The 15066-nt window shown below is 41.5% G+C and overlaps 1 non-coding gene and 1 pseudogene across 1 annotated transcript; both read left to right on the top strand.

Moving 5' to 3' along the window:
• The first annotated feature begins 651 nt into the window (after positions 1–651).
• On the top strand, positions 652–1216 carry LOC129638779 (single-stranded DNA-binding protein, mitochondrial-like; annotated as a pseudogene).
• A 6254-nt stretch (positions 1217–7470) lies between these two features.
• LOC129640547 (U6 spliceosomal RNA) lies at positions 7471–7577 on the top strand. The gene has a single exon (XR_008708903.1). It is a non-coding gene; the product is annotated as a U6 spliceosomal RNA (small nuclear RNA).
• Positions 7578–15066: the final 7489 nt, after the last annotated feature.

Below are 15066 nucleotides of genomic sequence, written 5' to 3'. Positions count from 1 at the left end.
GACTTCTGCTGAACTTTCAAAAACATTCTGTAATGAATGTTATTTAAAAGGTCTTTTATCTCTCTGCCCAAATGAGCACTGAATTTCAGGCTAGCATTTTCCATGTCATATTTTGATTAAGCAGTGAATAGGTTTGTTTTTGATCAACATAAAGGCTTACATGCTAACAATACTGTCTTGAGATATAAACTCTCAGCTTCCAGGCTTTAGATTCCTCAAATTTATTCCCTGTGGTCAAGTGACATTTTTCATTCGGGAAAGTGATATCATAGTAATCCTTGTAAAACCTTCACTGAAATAGGAAACTGAAACACATTTCCACTTGACAGAGGAAAAGCTGAACCACAAGGATAAGAAACCTCCAGAAACTCAGCTAATGCTATGAGACCTTTATATGGCTCTTCTCAGACAAACGTGTGTGTGTATATACTTTACAGGCACACTCACACAGATAGATGTGTGTATATTTGTGTGAATGTAGAACCATAGATTGGTCAGGGGCCTCAAGCCTAATTTTGTGGACTGATCAAAGTGATTGGACACCCCATCCTCAATACCAAATTATTCTTTTAAAATAATTCAGGAGGCTGTGCGGACCAGAGTCTCAGGAAAAGACTAAAGATTAGATTGGAAGAAGAGAGAGTAGAAGCCATGTTTTGAAGACCTGTAGTACAGGTACTTCGTCAGTTTGTAAGGCATGAGTCTGAAGTAGCTAGCAGTTTGGTTCTCGAAAGATCTCTGAATTGCGTGCAGTTGCTTGGTCGAGTAGGTCAGGACCCTGCCATGAGACAGGTAGAAGGAAAAAACCCAGTCATGATATTTTCCCTAGCAACAAATGAGATGTGGCAATCAGGGGAAAACGAAACCTACCAAATGGGTGATGTCAGTCAGAAGAAAACATGGCATAGAATTTCAGTGTTCCGACCGGGCCTCAGAGATGTGGCATATCAGTATGTGAAAAAGGGGTCTCGAATTTATGTGGAAGGGAAAGTAGACTATGGTGAATATACAGATAAAAATAATGTCAGATGACAAGCAACAACAATTATAGCTGATAATATTATATTTCTGAGTGACCAGATGAAAGAGAAGCCGTAGACTGGACGATTCTTCTCTGGCTGGTGTTTGGTACAGTCTCATTTCCAAATCATGCTAGTGTTTATAGTTTCTAAGGACAAGAATTAAAATACTCTTCGTTGTAAAAAAAAAATAATAATTCAATGAGGATTTCACACAAGAGTTTGAGATTCCATCTTAGGCAGGAGAGGAACACCTGTAAAATTTATAGACTGTATTAGATCCATCCAATCAGAATTCATTTATTTAAGAAACATTTTTATTAAGATATAATTGACATATAACATCTTATTTTCAGGCATACAATATAATGATTGGATATTTGTATACATTGAAAAATGATCACCACAATAAATCTAGTTACCATCTGTCACCATATAAAATTATGAAATGCTTTTTCTTGGGATGAGAACTTCTAAGATTTTACTTTTAGCAACTCTCAAACATGCAATACAATATTATTGATTATAGTCACCATGCTGTACGTTATATCCCCATGACTTATTTATTTTATAACCAAAGTTTATACCTCTTGGCCTCCTTCGTCCACCCTCCAACCTCCAGTCCCTCTGGCAACCACTTATCTATTCTCTGTATCTGTGAGTTTAGTCTGGTTTGGTTTGTTCATTTTGTTTTTCAGACTCCACATATATGGGAGGTCATATAGTATTTGTCTTTCTCTGTCTGACTTTTTTAACTTAGCATAATACCCTTAAGGTCCATCCATGTTGTTGCAAATAGCAAGGTTTCATTCTTCATGGCTGAGTAATAGTCCATTGTGTATATATATTTACCACATCTTCTTTATCCATTCATCCATCAATAGACACCTAGACTGTTTCCATGTCTTGGCTATTGCAAATAATGTTGCAGTTAATAGAGGCATGTATATATCTTTTCAAATCAGTGTTCTCGTTTAGGAATTACTGGTTCTATTTTTTTGAGAAACTTCCATATGATTTTCCATAGTGGCTGCACCAATTTACATTCCCACCAATAGAGCACGACGGTTCCCTTTTTTCTACATCCTCACCAACACTTGTTCTTTCTTGTCTTTAATTTTTTTTTGTGGTGGGATCTTAGTTCCCTGATCAGGGAAGGGAAGGTATCTTAGTTGCCTTCCAGCCCCTGCAGTGGAAGGACAGAGTCTTAACTGCTGGACTGCCAGGGAAGTCCCTATTTCTTGTCTTTTTGATGATAAGCATTCTGACAGATGTGAGTGAGGTAGTATCTCATTATGGTTTTGATTTGCATTTCCCTGATGATTAGTTATGTTGAGCATCCTTTCATGAACCTGTTGGCCATCTGTATCTCTTCTTTAGAAAAACGTCTATTCAGATCCTCTTCCCATTTTTAAATTGGATTGTTTGGTGTTTTGCTATTGAGTTGTATAAATTCTTTATATATTTGGGTATTAACCCTTTATCAGATATGTACTTAGCAAATATTTTCTCTCATTCCATAGGCTGACTTTTTCATTTTGTCGATGGTTTTCTTTATTGTGCAGAAGCTTTTTAGTTTGATGTAGTCCCACTTGTTTATTTTTGCTTTTGGAGTCAGATCCAAAAAATCATTTCCAAGACTGATGTCAAGGACTTACTACCTTTGTTTTCTTCTAGGAGTTTTATGGTGTCAGGCCTTACATTTCTTCAATCCATTTGAGTTAATTTTTGTGTGTAGTGTAAGATATTGGTCTAGTTTCATCTTTTGCTTGTAGATATCCAGTTTTCCCAACGCCATTTATTGAAGAGACTGTCCTTTCCCCATTTTATATTCTTAGTTCCTTTGTCATGAATTAATTGAGTGTATATGTGTGGGTTTATTTCCGGGCTGGCTATTCTGTTTCATTGATCTATGCATCTATTTTATACCACAGTCAAGTTAGGTAACACACTCATCACCGAATAGAAGTTACCCTGTGTGTGTGTATTTGTGTGGTGAGAATATTTAAGATCTACTGTCTTAGTACATTTCAAGTATTACAATACAGTAGTGTTACTATAGCCACCACACCACTGTACTTTAGATCTCTAGAACTTATTCATCTCATAATTGGACATTTGTACTCTTTGACCAACATCTCCCCATTTTTCCCAGTGACCCTTTCCCTCCCTCCAGCCCCTAGCAACTACTATCTCATTCTAAAAACATCATTACAGCATTGTGTCTTTTCAAATACAGTTAATGGGACATCCCTGATGGTCTAGTGGTTAAGACTGCATGCTTCCAATGCAGGGGGCTCAGGTTCAGTCCCTGGTCGGGGAACCAAAATCCCACATGCCATGTGGTGTGGCAAAAAAGAAGAAGAAGGCAAGTTCTAAAATCCAGTGAACATGTTTCCTAAACTCGGCTAACTCAGCAAAAATGAGGGATTTCTGGATCTCAATAACTTGATTCTCTTTTAGGCACTGAATTGAGCATTTCCCTGCTTGAGTAGATCTCATCTGGTCACTTGCACACAGGGAAATTTAGGACCTTAAACACCAAATCTGCCCTTTTATTAGAACATGAATCTTCAGTCGATGAGGGGAGGTGTAACTAAACCAACCAGAGCACCATCAGCCTCACTTTCCCAAGTCTCACGGTAGAGGTTTCTGGGGTGCGTCCCTGTAGCCATGAATTCGAAATTTCAGGATGAGTTTCCCTTTTGGTCATTTCTGAGACAAAATTATTTGACATCTGATGGCCTGCAACTATAGTTACCATCTACTGGTTTGGTCAGTCGTCACCGATAGCTGAACACTCGATGCTGTCTTGGTTCACCCTTAGTTGACTCAAGTTTGCAGAGCCAAAGTGAATTGGATCTCAGACTGAGTCTTTGCCCCCATATAACAGCTCTGTCCCTGCTTTAATACAGGGGATTGAGCTGATGAATTCCTCAGACATCTCTACTCCCCGAGATGTCTCTTGAACATGTTGTTCAAAGTGTTCTGCCTCATACGTTATATACATTATCCTTTTACCCTCACAACCAACCCACAAGGTAGCTACTTTTGTCCACATATTACTAATGAGGAAACTGAAATTCAGAGAATTTAGGGGACCGGTTTGCTAAAGGTCACACAGCCAGTGCAAATAAGGCTGAACAGTGTCTTATAAAATGTTGTCCCCAGTTCCCCTATCCCCTCACCTCATTTGTCTATCAACCTCCTATTGATTCTTTGCATTTTAGCTGAAACATCTCTTTCCTTCCTTGACACCCTGAGTTCAGTTTCTGAGCTTCTCCTGTGGGCTCCCATGGCCCCCAGACTTACCCCATCATCCCTCCTCTGTAATCCCTAAGTGGCCAAGAGATTTGTGGCTTGATTTTACAGTTTTAAGCATGTAGGAGATGTTCAAGAAATAGCTGTAGGGACTTGGAAAACAAACTCATGGTTGCCAGGGGGAAGGGATAGTTAAGGACTTTGGGAAGGTCATGTGTATATTGCCATATTTAAAATGGATGACCAACAAAGAACTATTGTATAGCACAGAGAACTCTGCTCAATGTTATGTGCCAACCTGGATGGGAGGGGGCTTGGGGGAGAATGGATACATGTGTGTGTATGGCTGAGTCCCTTCCCTGTTCACCTAAAACTATCATAACATTGTTAATCAGCTATACCCCAACACAAAATGTTTTTGGTCTTAAAAAAATAATAAAATAAAATTTAAAAATAGGAATGTGAAAAAAAAAAAAAGAAATAGCTGTGGGATGAGTAAATAAACAAATGCACAAGCAGGCCAATCCCCATGTTTCCACAAAACCCCATCATCTCCCATAAGCCACAGTAAGCCCAGTGCTGAACCCTCTAGGGTAGGGGGAAATGTAGAGATTAATGAGTTCTGCCTTTGTGGCTTTACTGCTAGTTAGAGAGACAATCCAGAAAACAATAATTGGTAATGCAGTGTCCTCTGAGCTAGAGGTGGAGTGGATAGAGGCCAGCTGAGGCAGGAAAATCAACTGATGTCATTGGCAAAGAGGCAAATAGAAGTCTGGTTCATCCAAGTTCATTTCTCAGTCCAAATATGAAAACAATCACATGAATATACAGTATGAACTTGGGGGGTGGGGTTTTCCTGGTGGCTCAGTGGTAAAAAGTTCTCCTGCCAATGTAGGAGACACAGGTTCAATCCCCAGTCTGGGAAGATCCCACATTATGGAGCAACTAAGCCCATGCACCACAACTATTGAACCCACACTCTACATCCTGGGAGCTGCAACTACCGAGCCCACGTGTCGCAACTACCGAAGCCCATGCACGCTAGAGCCCATGCTCCACAACAAGAGAGGCCACCACGATGAGAAGCCCACACACCACAACTAGAGTAGCCCCCACTCTCCAAAACGAGAGAAAAGCCCTCACAGCAACAAAGACCCTGCACAGCCACAAATACATAAAAATTTTTACAAATATTTTAAAAAATTCTGAACTGGGCAATCAAGCCTTTATAGTCAGATGTACCTTTACAGTCAGATGTGGATGAATAGGCTAAATACACTCTTACCTGTGAGTGATGTATTATCTATTGTACGGTGTGTGTGTGCTCAGTCATGTCCAACTCTGTGCAACCCCATGGACTGTAGCCCAGTAAGCTCCTCTGTCCATGGGATTCTCCAGGCAAGAATGCTGGAGTGGGTTGTCATGCCCTCCTCTAGGAGATCTTCCCTGAACAAGGCTCAAACCCACTTCTCTTTAGTCTCCTGCATCAGCAGGTGGGTTCTTTACCACTAGCACCACCTGGGAAGCCCTTATCTCCCACTCAGATGAGCAATTCTTAAATTGTCTTTGATGGTATTTGTTTGACACAAGTAATTCTTGTCATTCAACATTTTTTCTTTTTCTTTTTTTTTTTCTCTTTTGGTTCTTTGGGCAAAGAGGAGCCATGAAGACTACCCCAGACCTGACCCTAGCCTGCTGGTGAGATGCTGGCTTTCTGGTTTGGGTGACAGCTGCGGATAAGTCTCACTGCTCCTCCTGCTTGCCAAGGCCCTATGCCCTTCATACTACGGTAAGAGAGAAGAAATGAGTGCCTCTGAGCCAAGGCTGAAGCTCTGTAATTGGCAACTGGCATTACCTTTCTCAGAGTGACTTCCTAATAGGTGCCTCTTGGCAACGCCTGGGCTTAAGAAGAGATTCCTGCTGCAACTTTCTGGGAAAATGAATAACCAAAGTCAGTGTTTGACTGGAATTCAAGGGGAAACCGAATTGGGATCTTGCTGAAGATTCATCCTTTTGATTAATTCCTTTACTCACCATTGAACCTTTGTTTGATATCTTCACAGTAGAAATAGCATCCATTTCAGGCCTTAATCAGACACCTCATTCAACCTCTCAGTTCTTCAATGATTCTGAAGAGATTAGAAGTTGCTTTTCAAAATATTTATTAAATACCTTTTTGCACATGCCAGTTTTCCAGGCAATGCAGAAGGATAATGAAACAGGCCTGGCCTCTCTTCTCCATAAATTTCTCATTGAGAAAAGGGCACAGGGGTACAAGATACAGGACAGAACTGAGGTGAACTGATACAGGTAGAAAGTTATTTCCCTTTAACATGTTATGACCAGAGACACATATTTTGAAAACAAGGTGAAGAAAGGGTAGAAAGCAAGGAACGAGGCCATCAGAAAACAAAATTTAATGGAAGCAGTTGAGGTGAAATCCCATGTAGTTTACTAAACAAGGCCCCCTTAGGCAAGAGTCCAGGTTTTCCTACATTGTGTTTTTTCTGTCATCATCATCATCATTTTTTTTACTTTTACATTACATGTTATTTACTTCTTGGCAGCTGCTGCCTAAATAATGTCTTGGTAGCTGCCCCTGGCTCTGATTTCTCTGTATCCAGAATTATTGTCCCTTTTTCTGTGTGGGGACACAGGAGAAGGATAACCCTGGGCTACGTAGCTGAAAACAAATTGAACACATAAATTCCACTTTCTTAGAAGTCCCCTCAGTCCTGGGAGGGAGGTTGCTGCTGCCCCCAGGACACCTTGGTAGGGCGCTGGGTACCTCCTGGCTCAATTTCTTCTTCTTTTCCCATTTCTTCTTCACTTCACTCCTCCAAGATTGCCTCTTGTCATTTCATTTAAGCAATGGCACAAAACCAAACTTTCAGCTATTATTACTATTTTTCCTATTGGTCTTTTAGCAGAATCCAGCCTTCTGCAAAGTTTGCCATTTTTTAGACACAATATGGAGACTATTGGTGACTTTTTAAAATAAATGTTATAATTTATTTATGATAAATTTTATGTACATTTAAAAGTATAATTTAAATATATAACATGGACTCTAGTCAAATTTTTGATGGACTAATGAATCTCCTCCTCCCCTCCCCCCAAAACAGGTATGGCCATGTATGTACACATGTGACAGGGGAAGAGGTTGGCCAACTTTCAATTTACCAAGTTAGTGCTCGCTTTGGCAGCACATATACTAAAACTGGAATAATGCAGAGAAGATTAGCATGGCCCCTGCTCAAGAATTACATGCAAATTCATGAAGCAGTCCATATTTTTTTCTTGTATGTGCCATTAAACCACCTCTGGATGAGATGGGGGAACACTCCTTCTTTAATTTTGAAATTGTATTTGGAATTTATTGTTGCTCTGTACTAAGAACTTGGCCTAAATAAAATCCTACAAGGTATATTCACAAAAAAACTTTTTTTACCAAAAAAATTGCTAAGGTTTTAGAACCTTAGCAATCTAACAGAGCCTCAACTTCAAACTATTCTTGCCATCTTTTTGTGAAAAAAGAAAAAAATTTCACATTAGAAACAAAAGGAGAAATGACCTAATCTCAGAATCTAGCCATGTCATCCTCTGGAGTTCCAGAGATCCAGAGAAGGAAGTGAGAATGGGGGTGAAGATGTCAAAGACTGAGCAGGAAGGCGAGAAGAAAAGTAAAGAAAATTTCACTTTTCCAGATCTTGGAGTACCAGATCATCTGCTAGAAAGATAAAGGAAATAAGCCTGGGGGGGTAGTCATAAAACTTTGGAAGATCTTTTGAGGGAAATGGGAATTTCTTCCCAAAGGCAAACAAAAGGTCTTCTGGATAGTAGTAAGGCCCAACAGCACCTGTGAGCCCTTCTTGTTTAAGAAATTGCTGCGGCTGCACCTCACTATCGGAGAAGGCGATGGCACCCCACTCCAGTACTCTTGCCTGGAAAATGCCATGGACGGAGGAGCCTGGTGGGCTGCAGTCCATGGGGTCGCTAAGAGTCAGACACGACTGAACGACTTCACTTTCACTTTTCACTTTCATGCATTGGAGAAGGAAATGGCAACCCACTCCAGTGTTCTTGCCTGGAGAATCTCAGGGATGGGGGAGCCTGGTGGGCTGCCATCTAAGTGGTCGCACAGAGTCGGACACGACTGAAGCAACTTAGCAGCAGCAGCAGCAGCACCTTACTAGTTGTTGGTGATGGTTTGGAGGGAAACAGAGAGTGCAGAACCATGGCCTGGAAAAGTCTGATTTCAAGTCAAGAAAATGAAATATTTTGTTGTGAAGAACCCTAGAAGAGCATCTCACAATGCTAATAGCAGGTCCTTGAGGAAGTCACCAGTTTTGTCAAGAGAACTGTGGTGGCTGCACTATGCCCTCAGCCCTGGTTTCTTATCTGGTTTATCTTCCAAGCACATACTGTGGTTGGTGTTGCTATGGCTGCCAGGGCAAGATAATAAAGCCCGTCTGTCTCTCCTGAGTCTGTACATGTATTTTATAGCTTCATCAAGGTATAATTTATATATCATAAAATTCACCCATTGTAAGTATACAATTCAATGATTTTTAAATAAATTGACAGAATCATACAACTATCATCACAAACCAGTTTCAGAAGTTTTTCATCAAATCTAAAATTTCCCTCAAGCCCACCTGTAGTCACTTTCCACTCCTGATCCCCAGCCCTAGGCAAGTCCCTGTGGATACCTTTTCTGGACATTTCACATAAATGGAATCATACAATGTGTAGGCTTTCTGTCTGGCTCCCTTCACTCTGTATAAGATTTTTGAGGTTCATCAATGTTGTAGTATGTATCAGTATTTTGTTCCTTTTTATTGCTGACAGTAATCCATTGCTTGGATATACCATGTTTTGTTTATCCATTCACCAGTATTGGACATATGGATACTTCCTAGACTTTCATTATTATGAATCAGTTCAGTTCAGTTCAGTCACTCAGTTGTGTCTGATTCTGTGACCCCATGGACTGCAGCATGCCAGGCTTCCCTGTCCATTACCAACTCCCAGAGCATGCTCAAACTCATGTTCATCGAGTCAGTGATGCCATCCAGCCATTTTATCCTCCGTTGTCCCCTTCTCCTCCTGCCTTCAATCTTTCCCAGCATCAGGGTCTTTTCCAATGAGTCAGTTCTTTGCATCGGATGGCCCAAGTATTGGAGTTTCAGCTTCAGCATCAGTCCTTCCAATGAATATTCAGGACTGATTTCCTTTAGGATTGACTGGTTGGATCTCCATGCAGTCCAAGGGACTCTCAAGAATCCTCTCCAACACCACAGTTCAAAAGTGTATTTATGAATAATGCTGCTATAAATAATGGACTTCCTGGGTGGTCCAGTGGTAAAGAATCTGCCTGCCAATACAGGGACACAAGTTCAAACCCTGGCCCAAGAAGATTCTGCATGCCACAGGGCTGTTTGCCATGACTAGAGAGTCCTTGAGCAGCAATAAAACTAAGACTCAAAGCAACAAAATAAATAAATAGTAAAAAAAAAAGTTAAAAAATATTAACATACAAGTCTTTGTGTGAACATATTTTTATTCTCTTGAGTAGATTCCTAGGAGCGAAATTGCTGGGTTGTATGAGAGTAGCTCAGCTGGTAAAGAATCTGCCTGGAATGCAAGAGACCCTGGTTCGATTCCTGAGTTGGGAAGTTCCCCTGGAGAAGGACATGGCAACCCACTCCAGTACTGTTGCCTGGAGAATCCCCATGGACAGAGGAGCCTTGTGGGCTACAGTCCATGGGATTGCAAAGAGTCGGACATGACAGAGTCACTAAGCACAACAACAACATGATTAGTTTATTGATAAATTTTCAAGAAACCTGTCAAATTCCTTTACAAATGACTGTACTATTTAAAATTCCCATCAGCGATGCATGAGGGTTCTAGTTTCTCCACATTTGTGTCAACACTTGGATCTGCCTTTTTGGTAATAGCCATTCAATAGCCATTTGGAATGTAGTGACATCTTATTGTGGTTTTAATTTGCATTTCATTTCCTTAATGACTAATGATGCTGAGTATCTACATTTTCATTTGCTTATTAGCCATTCCTATACCTTCTTTGGTGAAATGTGTACTCAAATCCTTTGCCAATTTTAGGCCTGTCTTCTTACTGAGTTTGAAGAGTTCTTTGTATTTTTCAGATATAAGTCCTTTATTAGACGTGTGATTTGAAAATATTTTCTTCCAGTCTATGGTTTGTCTTTTTTTTGAGAAAAGTTTATTTTTATTTTATCATATTCATTGGAGATACACTGGAAGAGTATATATCAAGTCTTCAACAGTGGTTATTCTGGGGCAATAGAAATTTTAGGTAGTAAACTTTTTACTCTTCTTGCTAAATATTTCTGTAATTAATTTTTTTCATTTTAATGGGTATTATTTTTTATTTTTTAAATTTATATTTAATTGGAAGATAATTGCTTTACAATGTTGTGTTGGTTTCTGCCATACAACTACATGAATCATTCGTAAGTATACAGATGTCCCCTCCCTCTTGAACCTCCCTCCCAATCCCCACCCCATCTCACCCTTCTAGGTTGTCACAGAGCACAGGGTTGAGCTCCTTGAGACTCTCAAGAGTCTTCTCCAACACCACAGTTCAAAAGCGTCAATTCTTTGGCACTCAGCTTTCTTTATAGTCCAACTCTCACATCCATACATGACCACTGGAAAAAACCACAGCTTTGACTAGAAGGACCTTTGTTGGCAAAGCAATGTCTCTGCTTTTTAATACACTATTGCAGTGCATGGGTTTAGTTGTCCTGCAGCGTGTGGCATCTTCCCAGAGCAGGGATTGAATCGGTGCCCCCTGCATTGGCAGGTGGATTCTTAACCGCTGGGCCACCAGGGAAGTCCTCTAGCGGTTATTTTTAAAAGGATTTCTTAGGATACTATTTTCTACATATAGGACCGATTGTTTATGAATGAAGATAGCTTTACTTGGTGTTGTTGTTGATTGTGCTAGCTAGAATCTCCACTACAGTGTTAAATGGAGATGGCAAAAGCAGACATCTTCACCTTATTCCTGACACTAAAGAACTGATGCTTTTGAACTGTGGTGTTGGAGAAAACTCTTGAGAGTCCCTTGGACTGCAAGGAGGTCCAACCAGTCCATCCTAAAGGAGATCAGTCCTGGGTGTTCATTGGAAGGACTGATGCTAAAGCTGAAACTCCAATACTTCAGCCACCTCATGCGAAGAGTTGACTCGTTGGAAAAGACCCTGATGCTGGGAGGGAGTGGGGGCAGGAGGAGAAGGGGACGACAGAGGATGAGATGGCTGGATGGCATCACTGACTCAATGGACATGAGTTTGAGTAGACTCCGGGAGTTGGTGATGGACAGGGAGGGCTGGCATGCTGCAATTCATGGGGTCGCAAAGACTCAGACACGACTGGGGGCGACTGAACTGAACTGAATGAAATGCTTAGCGACTTCCCTGGTGGTCCAGTGGTTAAGACTCCACACTTCCAATGAAGATGATGTGGGTTCAATTCCTGGTTAGGAAACTAAGATCCCACAGGCTGCAAGGTACAGCCAAAAGAAAAGAAGCTCTACTCAAAGATACTTTTGAAGATGCTTGCACAGTGACAAGGAGTTTGTTAAAAATATCTTTTTCCATTTTTATGTTAGTATTTAGAAATCATTTTAAGAATTGCATATTAGTTGACTTCTGCTGCATAAGAAACAGCCCTAAAACGTAGTGACTTAAAACAGTAAACATTAAATTACTTCCCAAGATTCTGTGGGTCAGCTGGGTGGTTGTTCTGGTGGAGGTAGGCCAACTCAGTTGGTGTTGGAGGGTACCAGATGGTGTCACTCACACATGTGGCAGTTGGCAGGCTGGTAGGTATAAGAGAGGCTTCTGCTGACCTGGCTCACCTCCATTCTGGTAGGCTAGCCTGGGTTTAGGGTTCCCAAGAACAGCATATGTGAGCATACCTCAAGCCTCTGCTTTCATCACATTTGCTACTGTCCTATGGGCCAGAGCAGAGAAGGCAATGGCACCCCACTCCAGTACTCTTGCTCGGAAAATCCCATGGACGGAGGAGCCTGGTGGGCTGCAGCCCATGGGGTCGCTGAGGGTCGGACATAACTAAACACTTTCTCTTTTCACATTCATGCATTGGAGAAGGAAAAGGAAACCCACTCCAGTGTTCTTGCCTGGAGAATCCCAGGGACAGCGGAGCCTTGTGGGCTACCGTCTATGGGGTCGCACAGAGTCGGACACGACTGAAGCGACTTAGCAGCAGCAGCAGGTCGAGTAGAAATGGAATTCTAGAAGATGTCAGACTTTGCAGCTTAGACTTCAGATTTATTTCAGATTCATCAAAGGAGAAAGATGGGCAGTACTGCCGCAGTGAGCGGGTTTCCCGCAAACACTGCAGCAAGCAGCTTCCTTCCCAATCGCCAAAGGGCTCTGCTGCGTTTTTTTCAGACGCGAAAGGCGGGGGAAGAGGCAGTGTAGATGGGGGTGGGGGTGAGGAATTAAGGGCTTCTTGGCATTTCTGGAGCAACATTGCCACCAAGAGGAAAATGTAACAAAGCCTCAAGCCATGTGAGCAAACAAAAGGAGGCTGTTGTTCAGTTGCTCAGTTGTGTCTGACTCTTTGCAATCCCATGGATTGCAACACACCAGGTTCCCCTGTCCTTCACTATCTCCTGGAGTCTGCTCAAACTCATGTCCATTGTGTGCATAATGTCATCCAATCATCTCATCCTTTGTTGCCCCCTTCTCCTCTTACCCTCAATCTTTCTACAATACCAGAAAGAAAGGAATGCTTTGGTGGAACAGAACATCCAGAAGTCATGAGTAACTGACTCAGAAGCCAAATTGAAGATAATCCCAGGGATTTGTCAATGGGACAATTTGAGCATCAACAAGGTTGCAATGGTTTGAAATACATGAAATATAAACCAGGGTTTTTTTGTTTTGTTTTTTCCCCTGCATCATGTGGCCAGTGGGATATGTTTTTCCACCAGGGGAACCTGTGGTCCTGCAGGACCTGTGGTCCCTGCAGGAACCTGCAGTCCCTGTGGATTCCTGCAGGGAGTCTTAATCCCTGGACAACCAGGGAAGTCTTGGAAAACAGCTCTTTATGTTGGAAACTGATAAATACAGGGAAAGAATCAAGTATCAAGTATTGATCCTGTTTTTCTTATACAAGCAAAGAGTTGGGGGGGGGGAGATCCTTTTATAAATATATTTGGGCTAATAAATGAAAGAATAAGAGAATCAAAATATTCTACTTTTTCACCCCCTTGTAAATAAATGGATCCAGTCACTGCCCATCAATGCCTGGTGACATCATAAAAAGAGACAACCAACAGTATGTACCTAATTATGGGGGCGCAAAGCATCCACACTGACAAACCTAGACAGTGTGTTGAAAAGCAGAGACATTACTGTGCCGACAAAGGTCCATATAGTCAAGGCTATGTTCTTCCCAGTGGTCGCATACAGTTGTGAGAGCTGGACCTTAAGGAAGGCCAAATGCCAAAGAATTGATGCCTTTGAACTGTGATGCTGGAGAAGACTCCTGAGAGTTCCTTGGATGGCAAGGAGATCAAACCAATCCATCTTAACGGATATCAACCCTGAATATTCATTGGAAGGACTGATGCTGAAGCTGAAGCTCCAATACTTTGGCCACCTGATGCGAACATCTGTGGTCATCTGATACAGACAGCTGACTGGCTGGAAAAGTCCCTGACACTAGGAAAGATTGAGGGCAGAAGGAGAAGAGGGCGTCAGAAGATGAGATGGCTGGATGGCATCACCAATGCAATGGACATGAACTTAAGCAAACTTCGGGAGATGGTGAGGGACAGGGAGGCCTGGCATGCTGTAGTCCATGGGGTTGAAAAGAGTTGAACACGACTGGATGACTGAACAACAGCAACAATAAAGCATCCATATAAAGCCATCCTGAATATATATAAAAAATCAGGGTAATATGAAGGCTGAATGGATATTTGAAACTATTTAGGATTTCTTATTATTGTTTTAAATGAGAAAATGGTATTGAGGTTAGATTTTCTAAAGAGTCCTTATCTTTCAGATACACATACTGACCTATTGTACATTCAAAAATATGATGTCTGAGATTTGCTTCAAAATAATCTGAAGGGTACATAGTGGATGGGATATGTACATGATTGGCCATGAGCTTATGAATGTTGGAGCTGGATGTGGTACAGAATGTTCATTTTGCTGTTCTCTAGACTTTTGTGTAAGTTTCTAATATGCCCTGCTGCTGCTGCTGCTGCTAAGTCACTTCAGTCGTGTCCGACTCTGTGCGACCCCATAGATGGCAGCCCACCTGGCTCCCCCGTCCCTGGGATTCTCCAGGCAAGAACACTGGAGTGGGTTGCCATTTCCTTCTCCAATGCATGAAAGTGAAAAGGGAAAGTGAAGTCGCTCAGTCGTGTCCGACTCTTTGCGACCCCATGGACTGAAGCCTATCAGGCTCTTCTGCCCTTGGGATTTTCCAGGCAAGAGTACTGGAGTGGATTGCCATTGCCTTCTCCTAATACACAGTCAAAATAAAATTAGATTGCTGGAATTATGCCTTTTATAAGCACAGTGCCCTTAATTCAGATCTAGCTTTGAATACACTCTTAGCACATACTCTATTTATATAATTTGTATACATACAGCTTGTATGAAATGAGACTTAATAAAGTTTTAGATGGCCTAGTTTCATACAATCCTGAGTCATCTCACAATTTATGAGTCATTTCCAAAATCCACGA

The sequence above is a fragment of the Bubalus kerabau genome, chromosome X, assembly GCF_029407905.1.
Source record: "Bubalus kerabau isolate K-KA32 ecotype Philippines breed swamp buffalo chromosome X, PCC_UOA_SB_1v2, whole genome shotgun sequence".
NCBI classification, from domain to species: Eukaryota; Metazoa; Chordata; class Mammalia; order Artiodactyla; family Bovidae; genus Bubalus; species Bubalus kerabau.
This window is presented reverse-complemented; position numbering and strand designations above follow the sequence as displayed.